The 17288-nt window shown below is 40.9% G+C and overlaps 1 long non-coding RNA gene across 1 annotated transcript; it reads right to left on the reverse strand.

The window, feature by feature from the left end:
• Nucleotides 1-9743: 9743 nt before the first annotated feature.
• LOC311523697 lies at nucleotides 9744-15886 on the reverse strand. Its single transcript, XR_014712407.1, has 3 exons — nucleotides 15776-15886; nucleotides 12613-12737; nucleotides 9744-9977 (listed from the first exon to the last, which is right to left on the reverse strand). It is a non-coding gene; the product is annotated as an uncharacterized lncRNA (long non-coding RNA).
• Nucleotides 15887-17288: the final 1402 nt, after the last annotated feature.

Genomic DNA, 17288 nt, shown 5'->3' on the forward strand with positions numbered 1-17288 from the left:
AAGAAGAGCTCAGTCGGACCTGGTGGGTAAGAACAATTAATATGTAGGGCACTGCAGACTAGGGCAGGGTCTGGTCTAAGTGTGTGAAAGCTGTGGAATTCCACTCTGGGATGGGTAAAGGTACAAGGCCTGTCATAGAGACCACAGAGGGGACATAGGTGCATTAGCTCTGTAACCGTGACACTCAGCACCTGCCACTTCCACTGACATGAACAGGAGTTGCAGGAGCCCCACACCACTGAGGATTCACCTCCAAGTGAGAAGTTTGTTTGGCTTTATCATTTCTGTGAGTTTGTTGGGGACATGATAAAGAGCATGAGGTGTGCATAGATCCTGAAGGGAGCCTGCATATAGCGCTCCTCAGGAGTGTGTGCCACTTGTATGTGGTCCTGTATGAAAGTACATGTACTGTTATATTTGAGCAACTGAAAACCCACAGTCTGACAGACAAGATTGATTGTTGGTACATTTCCAATGTTCTGCTCAGTGGACTTGGACTGGCACCCAGGGCTACAGGGAAATTTCCTGTGCAGACCCCCCAAAGAGCCTTCAAAGCAGTGTAGATGAAGCACAAATCCCATTGATCTATGGACCTAATCCCTGGCTGGAAGGGGCCCTGGGTCAAAGAGAACTTAGATCTGTCCAGAGGAGGGGGAAGGCTCCTTGCTGGAAGAATGGACATCCCACAATGCAAACCAGAAGAGCACTCCAAATTAAAATACCTGACAGAGGTGGCAAATGGCAAGAGGGCAGGCCAAGCCCTGAGATAGCTGGGCGCTTCAGAGAATCAGAGCATGAAGCTGTACCAGCAGCCCTTCTTAATCCCATATTTGAAGGAACAAAAGTCTACTCTGTCTTCCTGGGTGCTAAAGGTACTGGTGGTGCCCAGACCACACTCAGTGGCCTTAGTGTCCCCAAATCTGACACTGCTCCTCAGCTCCAAAGATCCAGTAGGTGTGCAGAACTCAAATGCCAGAAACAGTGACAAGAGAAACGTCTCTTCCCCATTTTTCTTGCATGTGCATTTTGGGGGCTGAGTAGCAAAGAATTCAGGAGGCAGGATATTTCTTCCTGTGACAAGTGCAGTATGCTATACTTGACTGCTCCAGCTCAAATCCATATCTGCAGAGGTGCCTCCTTGATTTTGTGCTTTGTGCATGAAGGTGCATAGTTTGCTCCTCTAAAAAGGTTTACAGACTCAGGGGCCTGATTATCCCCTTACTGCTGAGTTACATCAGGGTCTCTCAATTGAAGTCTGTGGAGTTACACTGCTGTGAAACCGGGAGGAGATTCAGATGGAGGGACTGCTGATTGTTGACTAAAAGGAGTACTTAATGACACATTGAAGGTAGCTTATCAAAGGAAAGACAAGAGGAAGAGGCTAACATTTCTGACTGCTATTGCTTCTCTCCACTTTCTTTTGCTGCACAGAAACCTCCTCCATCCAGGACATCAGCCTCAAGCTGAGCTATGCAAACAATGGCTGGTTGATACAAAATTACTTCCTCTGTTTGTTAGCAATATAGGGTGAAATCTTGGTGTAAATTGGCATAGTTCCCTTGAATTCAATGATGTGACACTAATTTACACCAGCTGAGAATTTGGCCCATTTTGTTTATTGTCCTGTAATGGCCCCAAGCCACTATCTCACATATGTGGCATTACCTGTTCTGATTAGCACAAGTACCTCTGCTTGGAGAAAAGAGCCAATAAAAAGTGAGCTGACATTAAACTGTTTGTTCCCCGAGGTGTAAAAATGGTTTGTACTTTGTCTATTTCATTCTTAATTTTGGAGCCTGCAGAGGCTAATGCTGGTGCAGAGTAGGAATGTGTAATCCTGACTGACACAGAGGATATAAAAGGGGAAGCATCTCTGAAAAACAAGTGAATACCGACAAAATCCATCCATTATACCTGTTGGATCATATTAAAGAAGTTCTGTATTAAAATCACAAAGGAGTTTGATTCCCCATAGTTTAAATTCCAAGGTATTACTAATTAAGAGGTCTCTTGGTTTTTGGTCTCTTTGTTTTACTGTTTCTCTTCCTCTCTGTGTGAAACTTGCAAGCTGCTAATTGTGTTAGTACATCCTAAGATAGAGTCTATTCTCAAAGAAATACTTTGTAACAGAAACAGCACACAGAGACTCTCCACCCTTTTGTTGTATTTATCTCGTTTTGTTAACAATTGTGATTAAAATAGAGATAAAGGATGTATGTGGATGGATGCTTGATGTGGATAATAAATGAATGATCAGGGAGGTGCGAGCCTAAGAATCCAGTGTCCATAGGCTGAAGAAGGCGTCAAGTGGAAACAACCAGAGGACCCCCCGGAGGGCAGACTGGAATCCACCCAATAGCCTCAAGGATGGGAGAACTGAAGAACAAGATAACATCTGGCAGCATGGAGCCGTCAGGAATGTGCCATCTGCTGATTGATTCAGCAACAGCATGATGAAGCAATTCCCATAGACTGGCATAGGAAGAAATTCCTATAAAAATGGACTCTAGAAACTGAGAACTTTGGGGTCTGATTCTGCAAGCCAACTTCCAGGAGCATCAGATGAGCATCTGACAAGACCCTGCTCCCTCCTCATGTCCATGCCACATGGCCAGTGGCTTGGCACGATCAACTCTAAGGCTTTAACTATGATAACAACCTTGCAGAACCAGTGTGTGTGTGTGTATGAATGAATGTGTGAATCAATATGAAATTGAATGGAATGTTATAGCTATAACTAACTGCTTACTATGATTCTTTCTGTAATCACAATAAATGTGGCATTTTGCCTTATTCCCTTTAATAAGATCCTACTGGTTTTTATTTTATTGGTATAACATACACAGATTCATAGATACTAAGGTCAGAAGGGACCATTATGATCATCTAGCCTGATCTCCTGCACAACGCAGGCCACAGAATCTCACCCACCCACTCCTGCGAAAAACCTCTCACCTATGTCTGAGCTATTGAAGTCCTCAAATTGTGGTTTAAAGACTTCAAGGAGCAGAGAATCCTCCAGCAAGTGACCCGTGCCCCATGCTACAGAGGAAGGCGAAAAACCTCCAGGGCCTCTGCCAATCTGCCCTGGAGGAAAACTCCTTCCCGACCTCAAATATGGCGATCAGCTAAACCCTGAGAATATGGGCAAGTTTATGTATGGAGAACGTTTAACTATACTGAGGATGACGGGAGAAACTTGAGGTTTTGGCAGTTGGGTAGGGGGCATTTGGGGCTTTTGCTATTTGAGAAGTTGAAAAGGGCAGGTTAGAATAATGGTATAAGTGCAGTATCTGGATGTTCTAAAATGATCAATGGTAATACAATTGATAATGTTGATATTTTTGTTTCAGAGAGTCAACACCCACTTGAGATGAATGAGGCAGCTCACATGCCTCACGGCTAATTTTTTTTCAGGCTGCCTGCAGACTCAGGCTTGATCTACACTTGGAAGTTATACTGGCCTACCTACACCCATGACAAATGTAGTTATGCAGACATAGCCCCCCAGTTCAAATGCAGCTAAATCGATGGAAGAGCACTTCTGTCAATGCAGCTAACATCAGTCAGAAAAACTCCTTCTGTCAGTATAGGTTACATCTACATGACACATAGCTATGCCAACATAGCTATGCTGGTACAGTCTTCATATGTTTGTCTTCCTCAGACAAACATCTCTGCATTGGCTTATACTTGATGGTTTTAAGGTATTCTTTGTAAACATTATGGCTAGAAAAATATTTTTTAATGAGAGCATAGGCTATACCTACACTCTGGACTCTGTGCTGGCATAGCCTGTAGTGTAGCTGCAGCCTAAACTGACATAAGTTTTTCCATCATTGTAGGAAAACCGCCTTCCCAAAGGACATTAGTTACATTGACAGAAGCACTCTTCCATCAGCATAGCTGTGTCTACACTGGAGGGGCAGGTTTCAGTATAAATATGTGGGTGTATTGTTTCACACCCCTGACTGACATAGCTATGCCAATATAACATTTAAACATAGACCAAGCCTCAAACTCTGGAGCACAACTCTGCAGCAAGGGGAGAATTCTTAGTAAATTCTGTGACTGCGGAATACAGGAGCACTGGCCCATATCTCTGGCCATCTGGGTACTCAATGGCCCCCATCACCAGGGTCTCTGAACATGCAACCCAAATGTTTATAAATGCCTTTGTCTCTGTATGAGTAATGGAAGGAGGAGGAATGTTTATAAATGCTTCCCCCTGTCAATGATCATCATCAAAAACAAATTTAATAGCATTTTTGGAAGTCTCTCTGCATTACATCACAATAAAACAATCGGGAATCACCTAGGGGAAGAAGATTATAAGTTTTACCCAAAGCTCAAGAGATTTCCCCTGCCAACTGATCCTATATTGTATGGATAGTGGATTAACTAATATTTCAATTTAGGAGATCTGAGAACCACAGGGAAGTTCTAGAACTGAAGTGACTCATTTCTGAGTGACCAAGTCTGATAGCGTAGCCAGTGCCAGGGCCATCCTTTCTAATTTCATGGACCTCTTAAATAAAGTTCCACTCCAGAAGCCAAGCATGAAAGGATAGGAATGAAAACTCTTTGACGGATAAGATAGTGCAAGAGACTGTCAGAATCTCAGTAGGAGAATGAAATAACACCCGATACTGTCATGGAAAACAATCATGAAAGAGTACACCATTTTCTTAACTGAAGTACCATCAAATCTACGGTTCTGACACACAACATATTTTTCCTCCAAAGATGCCAATTTCAAGCTGTGACTATTGATCTCTATCTAACTCTCAAAATGAAGTGCCCCACCGAGGAAAAGTGGCACCAAATCTTTGGAACAAACAGTAAAAAGCCAGTGGGGTCAAATCAAGGTCAGAATTTGATGAGTAGGGTGTCATAAATTTCATCCATTTTGTCTAACGTAACATATAGAGTCAGGCTTGGTTTTTTCTTCTGCAATTTTTTTTTATAAAACTAGCTTCTCTCAGAAGCATCACAGAGCCAGACATCAACTTTTTCATGAACATTTTCCCATGACTGGAGAATAGATTGAATGGACTGAAATGGAGATGGTAATTATGCCTGTGTTTATTTCCTAATGAGTCAGAGGATTCTTTTTTGCTTTCTGCCACATCATTTCAGAATACAGAAAACGTATCTTTAGGGCAGTCTGAGGAACAAAATGAGTGCTGTTAAAAGCCCCACTCCAGCAATACACTGCAGCACACATGTAACCAATGTTCCCTCTAATTTTTGACAGGCCGTGTGCACAAAAAATTTCTTCTGTACAAATTTTTGACAGGCTGTGTGCGCAAAAAATGTCTTCTGTGCAAATTTTTGACAGGCCGTGTGCGCAAAAAATTTCTTCTGTGCAAATTTTTGTGCTTCTGTGCAAATTCTTGTGTGCATGGCTTTTCACCGTGTGCATGGGGTTTAGGATCTGTGTGCAATCCAATCATGACTGATCAAGGATTACCACCAGTTGGCAAATGTTTGGTCTCAGGGTAAAATTTTCAGAAGTGCTTAAGTGACTTAGGAGTCTAAGTCTCATGGAAAGTTAATGGGAAATAGGCTCTAGACTCACTTCTGAAATGGGATTTAGGCTTGCTTTTGAAAATTTTACCCTTAGTTTAGTTCCAATGGATAATGATCCACATAAAAAATTGGTTTATAGTGCGCTACAGCGGTGCATGGCCTTTCCAGACAAAACCGACAGCTCCCAAGGAGCAGGCCCAGATTAACCAAGGTACACTTGGTGCACTTACACAGGGCCTTCATCTCAGGGTGGTGGCTTTGCAACAATCCAAACTTGAGTGGCATTGTGACCCCCGTGCACCAGTCGCAACTCCACTCACTCAATTTTGGTACACTCCTCCCCTCTTCATGAGCAGGGAGGGTTGTGTGTGTGTGAGAGAGAGAGTGACTGATGTTGCACTTTGGTGATTGGCCCTATAGAGAGGACAAGGCCCTGCTACTGCAGTCAGCTCAAGTAGTTCTCCTTTTGCTCAATAATTAGAGACCCGGGTTTTTGGAGCTGAAGAATCATGGTTTCATAACAAGTGGCTTCTCAGGAGTGTGCCATTTATGTAGTAATTGTGCCTACATAGGACACTGTTCGTCAACTAAAAAAATGCATATCGAAAACTGTAAAGCCTGTTCTGGAATTACTAAAATGCAATGGATTACAAATCAGTCTGGCTGAAATAGGTTGAACTGTTTTTCTATGAAAAATTGGGCTTTCAATAAAAATGTTTTGTTTTGTTTTTTTACACACCCCTTCCCCGCGTCTGCTTTCTGTGGAAAATATTGACTTCGCTTTTTGAAAAACCAAACCTCCTGAAAACTAAAATGTTTTTAGCCAAAAAGCTAAAAATTGTATGTGAAAAATGTTGCTGTGATACCCCACAAGAGCTGTAATTCAGGTGTCTCCGACCCCCCTTTTCCTCTCTGAGCTATGCTCCGCCGCTGGGTTTCATTTTCTGTAATGTACTACAGCTAGGGCTTCCCCTGATGAATGACAGGGGAGACCATGGTGCACCCTAGAACGTGTAGTCCAACCACGGAACACAGCCCATAAAGAGGACTAGGCACACGAAGTACTCCATTGACATCTCTCATAGGGCATGGCCATGACCTTTCTGATGAGAAGGGGTTTCCGTTCATATCTGTTCATGAACATTTTAAATTTTCCACATGGAAGGGAAATAATTTCCAACCAGCTCTAATTACAAATGTACTTTTCTTCCCCCCCCCCTTTTTTTTTAAGATGTCACAATACACATGTACATGACAGATCAAAATGACTCCAAAGTTACAGAAGAAACACTTTCAAAAGTCAACAAGCATTTTTTTTTCAATGAAGCTGCACCAGTCTATTAGGTAGAGTACACAAAATCTGTCTATCTTGCAGGGAATAACACTACCTTTTAAACTTTTTCCTTTGCTTGTGACATACATATCAGGTGAGGTATTTTATTAAACCCTTCTAGGAATGAAGCCTTGTGCCAACAAATTAAAGAATTCTCCAGTAAGTACATAAAATGGACTGGTCTCTGCTGCTATTTTGAACTTCATGTACAGACAGGTAAATAAAACAAGGGCAACTTCTTAACTAGAAAGGAGGTAAATACAGGTAAATACATGTTAGATTTTAGAAATTAAAGAGTTCTAATTTTATTTATTCTTGTACATTTACAAAATTTCAACAAATCTACAACTAAACCATGAATTAGTCTGCCTTCAATTATGAATATAGTGATCACTTAGGGACAAGTTTTTTTTTTTAAATAAGAGCTTAACATAATGCTCCTAAGTTAGTGTCCTGGTTTTCAGAAGTGCTGGGCATCGAGCAGCTCCCATTGACTTCAATGGGAAATGTTTTTGGAAACCTAGACAGGAATTTAGAAGTCTAACCTCTTTTTAAAAATCTTGACCTAAGTATCTAGTGAAGTAGAGGGTCATAGATTAAATATAAAACCGCACTACAAAGCTTAGAAAAATTACCTTTGGAGTGACATGCAGCACAAATTTTCAGAGCCTAACACTTCAGGAAGAGTTTTACTCCAATCAAATACATCAGGGTTGCCCAAAAGGGTTTTCTGTTGTTTGTCTGTTTTTGTTTTTTTAGATAAAACAAAACACTTCCTCCCCACCCCCACCTTGCTGAATTCTCAAATTTTGTACAAATATGCAGATTGATATTACTTCCATATATGTAGTATAAAGGTTAGAGATATATTAATATTACCTTCTACACAATGCTATGTGTTTTCAATCATGCTCACTCCCACATTAATTTCCATATCAAGATACTTGCTCTTCTTAGTCCTTGCCAAATGATGGCCCCTCTCAGGAAGCTGGAGGCTGACATGTTACTGTTTTGAGTAAACAGCCTAAAGGTTATTCTAGCTGTTACCTCTGACACTCACAGTTAAATATTGATAGTCATCACCAATAAATTCAAGATAATATACTGTAGGTTCTCTACTGTATAAACAGCCTCTCAATGGGGCCAGCCACCACAGAGCAAACTACCAGAAGGCACTTGGAGTGCAGGGAGGAAAACCCCATGAGATTCCCCTCAGAGTTTCTTCCACCAGAACAAACAGAAGGCCCCCCAAATACTGCTGGTCTGGGCCTGAGGTCCTCTCAGATCATGGGAGATCCATCAGACATCAAGGTCATCCACTTTGAGTTCCTGTCCCTCCACACAAGCACCAAGAGCCTTTCTGGTAGCACGCCTCAGCAGACCCACAACAGAGTGTTTCACAATCAGAGGAAGACTGTAGAAGAGACCCGGTGTGGCAACACTGTTTAACAGAAATTGTGTTCATCAGTCTGTGAGCTAGAGAGCCAGGAAGATGCTGGATCAGTGTGTGACCAGCAGCCTCAGCAAAGAATCCCTTTTGTATTTACTGCTACTACTGCTCTCTATAGTGAAGGTCATTACACCATTTCGACACCAGCCACCTCCCCACTCCCTTCACCTTTCACCATCAAAGTGGGAAGATCCGTGCAATCAGGCCTAATGAGACGATCAAACTGTCACAAGAAGAAATTTTGCATTCCTGAGCTCTAAGGGTGAAATTCACTGCTTTGCAAAGGGCTAGCACAAAATCAATACATTCTCAGAGCTTAAATATTAAACAAGCTTGAGCTGGCCCTCTGTGCAGGAGTGAATGTCCCCATAACATACCAAAGCTCCACCTATTGGGGCATCATAACACAACAGGGATGTTTACCCAACGGAGTTTCACAAGAAGATATCTGGCACAGATCTTTCGAGTCACTTCTCATAAATAAGGTCTTTTTCCCCACCCCCACCCTCCCAAAAAAATAGGTGCCTAACTTTAAGCTATTAAGCTTAAAGGGTGGAAATTTCAAAAGCACCCGAGTTACTTAGGAGCACAAGTTCCACCAAAGTCAACGGAAGCTGTGTGTGCATAATGACTACAGCATCAGGCTCCAAGGGATCTCTTCTGATCTGGCCCTGTTACATACTCTCTAGACCCTCACCAGCAAGGGAACAGTCTAGAAGCAGAGCAGCTGGAGATACTGAACCCATCCTCCAGTAAATAAAAGAGGCCAAGCCCCTTCTAGATCTCACCCTATCTATTCCTCATCAGGTAAAGGAGCACAGCACTACCAAGAAAGAGTGACATCATAGTAGCTGAATTTCCACGTTTTCACACAGGGAAAATGATATTATACAACTTCTGCGTTAGTCCCTCTGCTTCACATTAGACTCTCCCCTCCAGGTCACTATGTCCACTGCTGGTATCAGAGGGAACTAGCCAAGTCAGGTTTCAGGTTATGCTGATAAGTGACCTCCACTTGTCCTTGGAAGAGGGGTATGGATCCACACTCATACTGCTGGATATCTCCACAACTTCTGATGCCATTCATATTGAAAAGCTACTATCCCACATTAGGGATGTAGCAGGAATTAAAGGGATAGACTAAGATAGCTCCAGTCCTTTTCCTTAGGCCAAATCCAGAATGCTATCATGAGCAACTACTTCTTAGAGCTGTCTCCTATGGGACACTGTAGGGATCCATCCTTTCTTCTACCTTGGTTAACATCCACATGAAGCTGCTAGGGGAGAGTGTAAGATGAAATGGCCTCAAATGTCAGCTATACATGGGTGACAAAACCCTTTACATCAAGCATGTCTTGTATCATTTCCCAGCTCTCCAAATCACTCAAATAGCAGCACCTTGAGAAAGAGTAACTGGGACAGGCTGAAAGGAATAGGTATACACTTCAAAGGGCTTGTCTCCATCATAACAGTGCCCTCTATCATGACCATCTGTCCTCAGATCATCCAGCCAGTCCACTGTCTCCACATTGCTTCAGGATATAGATAGCTGTGGCTACAAAAAAAATACTCTTCCACCATCACTCACCCTGTTGGATTCACAGGTAGTCATAGTGATCCACTATCCATTCATAATCTCCAGGCTGAATCATTGCTCTGTACCTAGAAATGAAAAAACTGACATTCAGAGAGCTCTAATTGGTTCAGAATGCAGCTACTTGTTTAGGCAGCGAAACAGAGCATTGAGAGTATATCACAGCAGTGCACTTCTTCCTTCACTCCACCGCTCCATTAAAGAGGGGCAACTTCGAGGCTTCATTTCTGATCTTCAAGGACCTCTACACGAGCAGCCAAACCTAGCTGAAGAACAGCCTCATTTCCATGCTTATGACTGACTACGCCACTGAATTTAGAACAGCATTCATAAACAACAGTGATGAGCACAATATGCATCCCTAAACAGACAAATCTTTCAATTTTGAACCACGTAAGCAAATGTAATGCCCACATGACTCTAGACAGAATACAGTGAATATAATTGAGAATCATCATTTTCTGGAGTTGGCTTTATTGGTAACTCAGAAAACAAACAACTCTAAGCTTTCTCCCCAAGTTTGGCTGTTCCTACGATTTTCCCTGGTAAACTTGTGTCCCAGACCCTAGTTCAGCCTACCCAGAGCTAGACACTCCAACTGCTGCCCTTTACATCCTGGTGGTAGCTAACAAGAGCCATCTGTTAGTATGACTCAACAGTTATTAAATTGGACCTTCCTGTAGGGTTCAAGAACCTCACATCAGGATGACTTAGCAGAAGAACACTGCATCCTGTGCAGGACCCTAGAGCCCACGTGGGTCATGGATACTGGTGGAACAGTTCTTGCTATAATCTGATATGTGCGTATTGCCCAGGCTATGCCTCTAGGTTGGATTAGATCCTGCCATATTTTTCTAGTCAGATCAGTATTGCTATGGGAAACACTGGCTATATTTAAGAAATAATACATATGAGAATTTCCTAGCAATGACAAGGTGTTGAAAGAATGAGTTTTGCGTCAAGCCCTTACCCCAGCCAGTCAATAACTGCCTGGAAATACCTGACTTAGAAATCATAATTGCTATTCTAAGCTGTAAAATGTAAAAGTGTTTTTTAAAATACACCTTTTAATGTGCTTCAAAGTTAAACACTGACTTGCAAGTTGCCATGGATATAATGTTGTGTTTACAGGCCTAATCTTTCCTGGCAATTAAAGGCCAGAACGGGAACCAAGAGGAGAGCTGGGTTACATTTGGCATTCCATTACATTTAGCAAGCTTTTGATTTCACTAGATTATCTCTGGTAGCAAAGTTCATCTCTCATTTGCACTAAACACAAAATGCCTGATCCTGCAGCTCTTACTTATGTGAGTAGCCTACTGAGACAAATGACTGATGATTCATGTGCTTAAGGGCTGTAGTATCAGTCCCTGACTTTTCTACACATTTTGCCGTGGCTGACATCAAAAGCATATTTTACAAGAAAGACATGTTTTAGCTCTAGCTGATGTGGAATATGCCCACTCCGCTCAAGAGTACTGAGGTGGAGGTAGGCCTCATTTTTATTGAGAGCAAGTTAAATTCTCCTTAGACAAAGCAAAGTGATCTTAGATCTCAGAGAGTGTTTTAAAAAAAGAGGAAATTTTGTTTGTTGGGAGCCCATTTCTCAAATCCTTATCTCAAATCTCCCATTGTAGTTGCCAAGGTTCATTCATGTCAAAATAATGTGAACTAGCTTTGAAACTGACTGCATTCAAAGAGTAAGGCTAATGAGTAAAAACAAAATCCAGTTGTTAGAAAGACAGATGTTACTTTTTAGAACACCAAATATCTCCTTCAAACTCTAGAGAAGGTCAAATCCAAACCAAACTTCGTCAGTTGGGCCCATCTCTAATTATTTAAAAACTTAGATGAAATTCTGGCCCCACTGAAGACAATGGCAAAACTTCCATTGTCTCCAATGGGACTGAGATTTCAGCCATGCAATATTATGGGAACATGCCCAAAGAAATAGCTTTTGACCACCAATTCCAAACATGTAGCGTTAGCAGAACTATATTACAATAAAATAGATAAACTGAACACAAGGGTAGCTGTTAATGAAAGACATTTTTGTACTCTCAAAATGAGTTTCAGTTACATTGATAAACCTGGGGAAAACTTTGCAATAAAGTGTTCTTTCAAATTCACATTGGATGTTTAGCTATGTCTATATCGCCTCCTGTATAAAGAGTTCAGTATTTGGCCAAGCATCATATACATTTCAGACCGGCTTGACTTCAGCTTTTGAAGTGGATGGTGAACACTACGCCTACTTCCTGCACTGAAAGCTGCAACAGAATTAGAGTCTACTTACAATTAACATACCTTTACTACTTCTGCTGTATTCTGACTTTAGAAAAAAATTCATCTCACTGGGCAAAGGAACCACAGACATTAAGACGGTGTTTCTCCATTCTGTGGGATGTCTTCACACCCCTCCCACACAGTGAAAATGATATGACTCAGACAAAACTGTACTATATTTAGGGGACTGGTATTCTGTGTCTTACGCTGATGTTCACACAAGTACCTCTTACAAAACAGTAAATTTCTAAATCAAGCACTCAGTCAGCCCCTCTGTGCTGGATCTGCCATCAGTACATAGTTATACTAAAGAGGGGCTGAGGAAGTGGTGTTTGGATCATGCTTCTGATTAGGTTTGGGATAGGGCTGAGTTAAAGACTGAATCAGGTCTAAGTTTAAGTTCACCTTCAGACATACCTAGTGAGCTGGTATTGTGATATTTCAGCCCCAAGTGGTAGAAATCTTGCAAGATGAACTGTCCTTGTGAAACTCCCCTCATCTCAGGCCTCTGTCTTCAGTAGGATTGGTCAGGTGAGTAAATGCTGAGCAATGAGAGTAAGGGTAACACTGTCAGGTCCCTACTGTGTCTCTCCAAAGGCAAGAAAAGTAGTCAGATCCTCAATAGGTGCATAGGTGCTGAAACTAGGGGTGCTACCGCACCCCATCTTGAAGTGGTTCCCATCATATACAGGGTTTACAGTTTGGTTCAATGGCTCTCAGCACCCCAGAGCAGGTATAAATCAGTGCAACTCCATAGACTTTTATGACAATTTACACCAGCCGAGGATCAGACCCATTGTATCCAGAGAATTTAACAGTTTTAATAAAGGTTCATACACTTAAGGTGGGGTTTTCAAATGCACTTAGCATTGGCCTAATTCTGCTCTCACTGAAGTCAATACAGTTAGGTAACGTAGAGTGCTTTTGAAAATCCCCCCCTATCAGAGCTCAGTCCTGAATTTTTTGTGCATTGAAAATTTCGATTGACTTAATGGGAGTTTGGGGTATGGCAGTCTATGCAGGATCAAGCCCATGAGGCCAAACTCTTTCCTCATGTAAGCACACAGTGAAATTCCCACTGAAATGTGCAGCAGTTGCATATGTGTATCTGTGGGCTAAAGACGGGCAAAGAAGTAATTAACTACTTATTAGAGTAACCTCTTTTTCCGTTCACCAATTGCCTATGAACAGAGCATGATTTTCTTGAATGCATTTGTTATTTAAAATTGTTTGCTAAATAATCTTCACAAATATAATTAACGACCTGTTTACAAACAGTTCATTGATAACAGAAATTTCAGCTGATTTCAGTAAAAACGTGTAGATCACATGGCCTGTTTCTGATTCCCCAGTTCATGAGCATAACTCTTAGAATCAGGTTTCTGCAAATAATTTTCACAAATATTCTGCCGTATTCACTTAAAATGAGTATATCTGTCTGATGTGTAACATTTTAGCCTTCCAAGGTGTGTCTCTCTGGAAATTATTAGAATAAAGTTCTATGTAGCTAAATGAAAAGTTCCCAAAAATTTTGTTTTACAGGCGTTGCATGTTTTGTTTCAACAGTTTCTGTCAAAATAAAATGTTTCAACATACCTAAATCCATATGTTTCATTCCAGGGTATTGAGCCAAATCAGTATGTTCTATCTGGAGTCAGTCCCACATTCTACCTATGGTGCCATCATGCCTCATGAGAATTGTAGTTCAGGTGTCACATGCCTTTATTTCTTCCTAAGGGTTGGGCTCCCTGGCCAGTCTTCATCTCCCATGATGCACTGTAGCCATGTGACTCCCATAATGCATTACATCGGTTGTTCAGAGGGGAAGCCGCACTGTATCGTGGGAAATGGAGCCCAGAGAAGGAGCCTGGCTCGTAGGAGAGAACAAAAGCACCAAGTACCCGCACAGCAACTACCATGAAGCACTGTGGTAGCTCAGGCAGATGCAGTTTAATATCCAGCTAACTCAAAACAAAATATTTCAGTTCAGTTCAACAAACCAAAATGTTTCAATTTGGGTCAAACTAACCTGAAACTAAATATTTTAGATTTTTCTGATGAATAATAATAATAAAAATATTCAGCAAGATTGAAACTTTCCTTTGGAAAATTTTGATTTTGTGGAAACTTACTTACTTACTTTTTTGTAGGAACAGAAAATTCCCAAACAACTCTAGTACATATGACCATTATGACAGAATAATTCAGTGTTCTACCTTTTTGCTATGAATGCAAAAACATGGGTGCAGAAGAAATAGAAAATATATCTTAGTATTACAATGAGTTCTAGAAAGAACGGATGTCACAAAACTTGATAGTTTTCAGTAAACCATCTGCTACAAGCATCTTACTTTTTTAAAAAGCCTATATAATATAGTTAATTTAACAAAATAAATCTTTTGTCCTAACATATTACAGAGAGAGATCAAAATACTGATATGAACTTCACACATATTGCTTAAGCGATCCAGTAGCTTTATGCCTACTTCATAGAACATAACGGAAGGAAACCTAATGTAAAATCATCATATGCAAGCAAATACTTTGCTGATAATTTCATGGTTTGCACATGATGGGAAGTGAGAACTAATCATGAGAACTAGAAGAATGCTCTGCTGAGCCAATTGGATGGCACCAAGTCACACTGACATTAGTCAACTGCTACAGCATTTGAGGAGAAGGAAGCAAGACTACTGGGCATCCATTCGTGAGGCTGTAACAGGAATGAGTGGTGTGTACCATTTCCCACTTCTCACTAAAATCATCATCCCACGAAGTAACTCAAGCTCCTATTTTTTGCTCTGGTTACAAGAGAAGTGTGGTTAATATTCTTGTGCATTCTGTGAAAGACAAAGTTCTATAGTTTGCTTGCTTGATCCTCCCTCTTCACAGGGTCAATTAAGAGGAAGAAAAGGAGTGACCAGGAAATGATATTCAGAGAGCTAAAAAGTTTAATAATATAGCATGATCTCACTATCTACCACAGTTTACAGTGGGCAGAGTAACTATGATATTTCTTTCAAGTGAGAAAGATTGCAACAAGAAAACGATCATAAAATATGACCCATATTCATGACAGTGATAGTGAGAAGGGCGGGAAACATCTGAAATGCCATCTATTTAAAGCTGTCTCCTTGTACGTCTCCCTAAATGCCATAAACTACCTTTTTTAACTTGACATAACCATGCAAACCTTTCAATTCTGGATCTCTAGCTGCCTATTTAGACACCTAATTAGAAACCATCTGATTTTCTATTTGCTGAGCATCCATAGCTCCCACTGAATTCATTAGGGGGGAGATTTCCAGACCTAACTGTAAGTTAAGTGCCTAGTTCCCATTAAGAGCCTGTTAGCCCTACCCACATAGCAGGATAACAAAGTGGAAGGGAGAATGCTAATGGAGGACCACTACTTTTTCCATGAACAGAGGATATCCTCCATAGTTTGAGCCTCTGAGGCCACCTTCTCCATGAAAGACTCCTCCCCCAATTTTCATACAAATAGCAGCACCCCAAAATTTGAAACAGAGACATTCTTGCAAAAAATAATTCTCTATACTATTGCCACCCTTTCACCCACCTGCACATATGCTTGGCCAGATTCATTGAAGCTGGTGAGGTAAAGTGAGAATCCGGCTCAAAGAGCAGATCTCTTCAACCCGAAATACCGCTCCCATGAAGAACAGTTCCCTGCCAATTCTGAGACCCTAAATGAAATCAATGGAGTTATGACACATCTTATATCAACCAAGGATCTACACCTCTGAGTTCTCCCAGAAAGAGAAGTTCCATTTGTTTAAAGAACCAAATTTTACACACCCCCAAAAATAGTTTCCCTATATCTGACAGAAAAGTATCTCCCTTTTGAGACACCCAGCCTCCCATTTCCTCTACTAGTCATCAGCCTCCTGCTGCAGTCTTTGGGTACAGAACAAGTTAGCACTCCTTAGTTCACTGTGCTGATGGAGTCTCCCTCTCCTGCATTAAGAGTCTCATCCTCCTCTTCAAAGGAAAGAATTTAGATTTAACAAAAAATTTATTTTGAATGAATAAGAAAACAATTTGGATTCCATTTCCCAACTACAGCATTAAGATTGTAAGAAAGAAAATATCCTGTGACCAAATTATTGCCTTCTGTGGAAAATCCCACAGAATCAGAAGGAGTTAATCAAAAGGTGTGTGTTCAACCACTGATAGATCTTACATGGTTAGGAGCCCCAAATGTGGGCTCTGTATGGTCACTCCCCTCCCTTTCTTCCACAAATTTGGTATCATTTCTATGTCATTACTGCACCCTTTCTCTCCTCCACACCATGGAGGAAGCATAGCGCTCATGGTTTTTATTTTTTAAAAGGATTTTCTTGAGTCTCAGTAGAAGAACACAAAGAAAGGAATGTTGAAGATCAAATAAATGTACCCAAGAGCATAATGATCACTCGATCTGACTTATCACACAGCACAGCTAACATGTTCTGTGGGCAGGGTTTATTCATAGCAAGAAAATCAGAAATAGCAAAGAAGTTTGAAACAAATTTTATCACTATTCAGATGAACGGGAGGGTACAAAATCCATTTGTCACAAAGATTAATGTTGTTTCTTTACATTTGCCATCTTGCCTCTGGTTGTGCTTGTGCCCCGCAGAAACAGCTTTGACCAAAGTTCCGAATATGTGGAGCTAATTAAATTATAATGAAATATATAAAGTGAGCAGAGTGGATGTTAACTTTTTGTACCTGAAAATGAGCTTCAGATGCATTCATATATCTGGAAGGATTATAATGTAAAACAGGTCCCTTTAAAAACTGAGAGGTCTTCTGAGCATTTTGTGTAATTATACAGCATTGCAGTTAGCCTTAAATCATCCGTAGAGCAGGAATCAGATTATTAATTTGAAGGACAGCTATATAAACTAGTTAAAGTGTGCTTGAATTTTGATAAATCAGATAATTTAAAGACGATAACATTTTGATAGAAGTACAAGGAGCAGACCCACATAGAATAATAATTAGGTAATAATAATAATTGCAGCCAACGGGGAGTTGATAAACCCTACCCTTCAGTCTACAGCTGAGTTGAAGATCCTTTCATTCTT

The sequence above is a fragment of the Lepidochelys olivacea genome, assembly GCF_965140295.1.
Source record: "Lepidochelys olivacea isolate rLepOli2 genome assembly, chromosome: 7".
NCBI classification, from domain to species: Eukaryota; Metazoa; Chordata; order Testudines; family Cheloniidae; genus Lepidochelys; species Lepidochelys olivacea.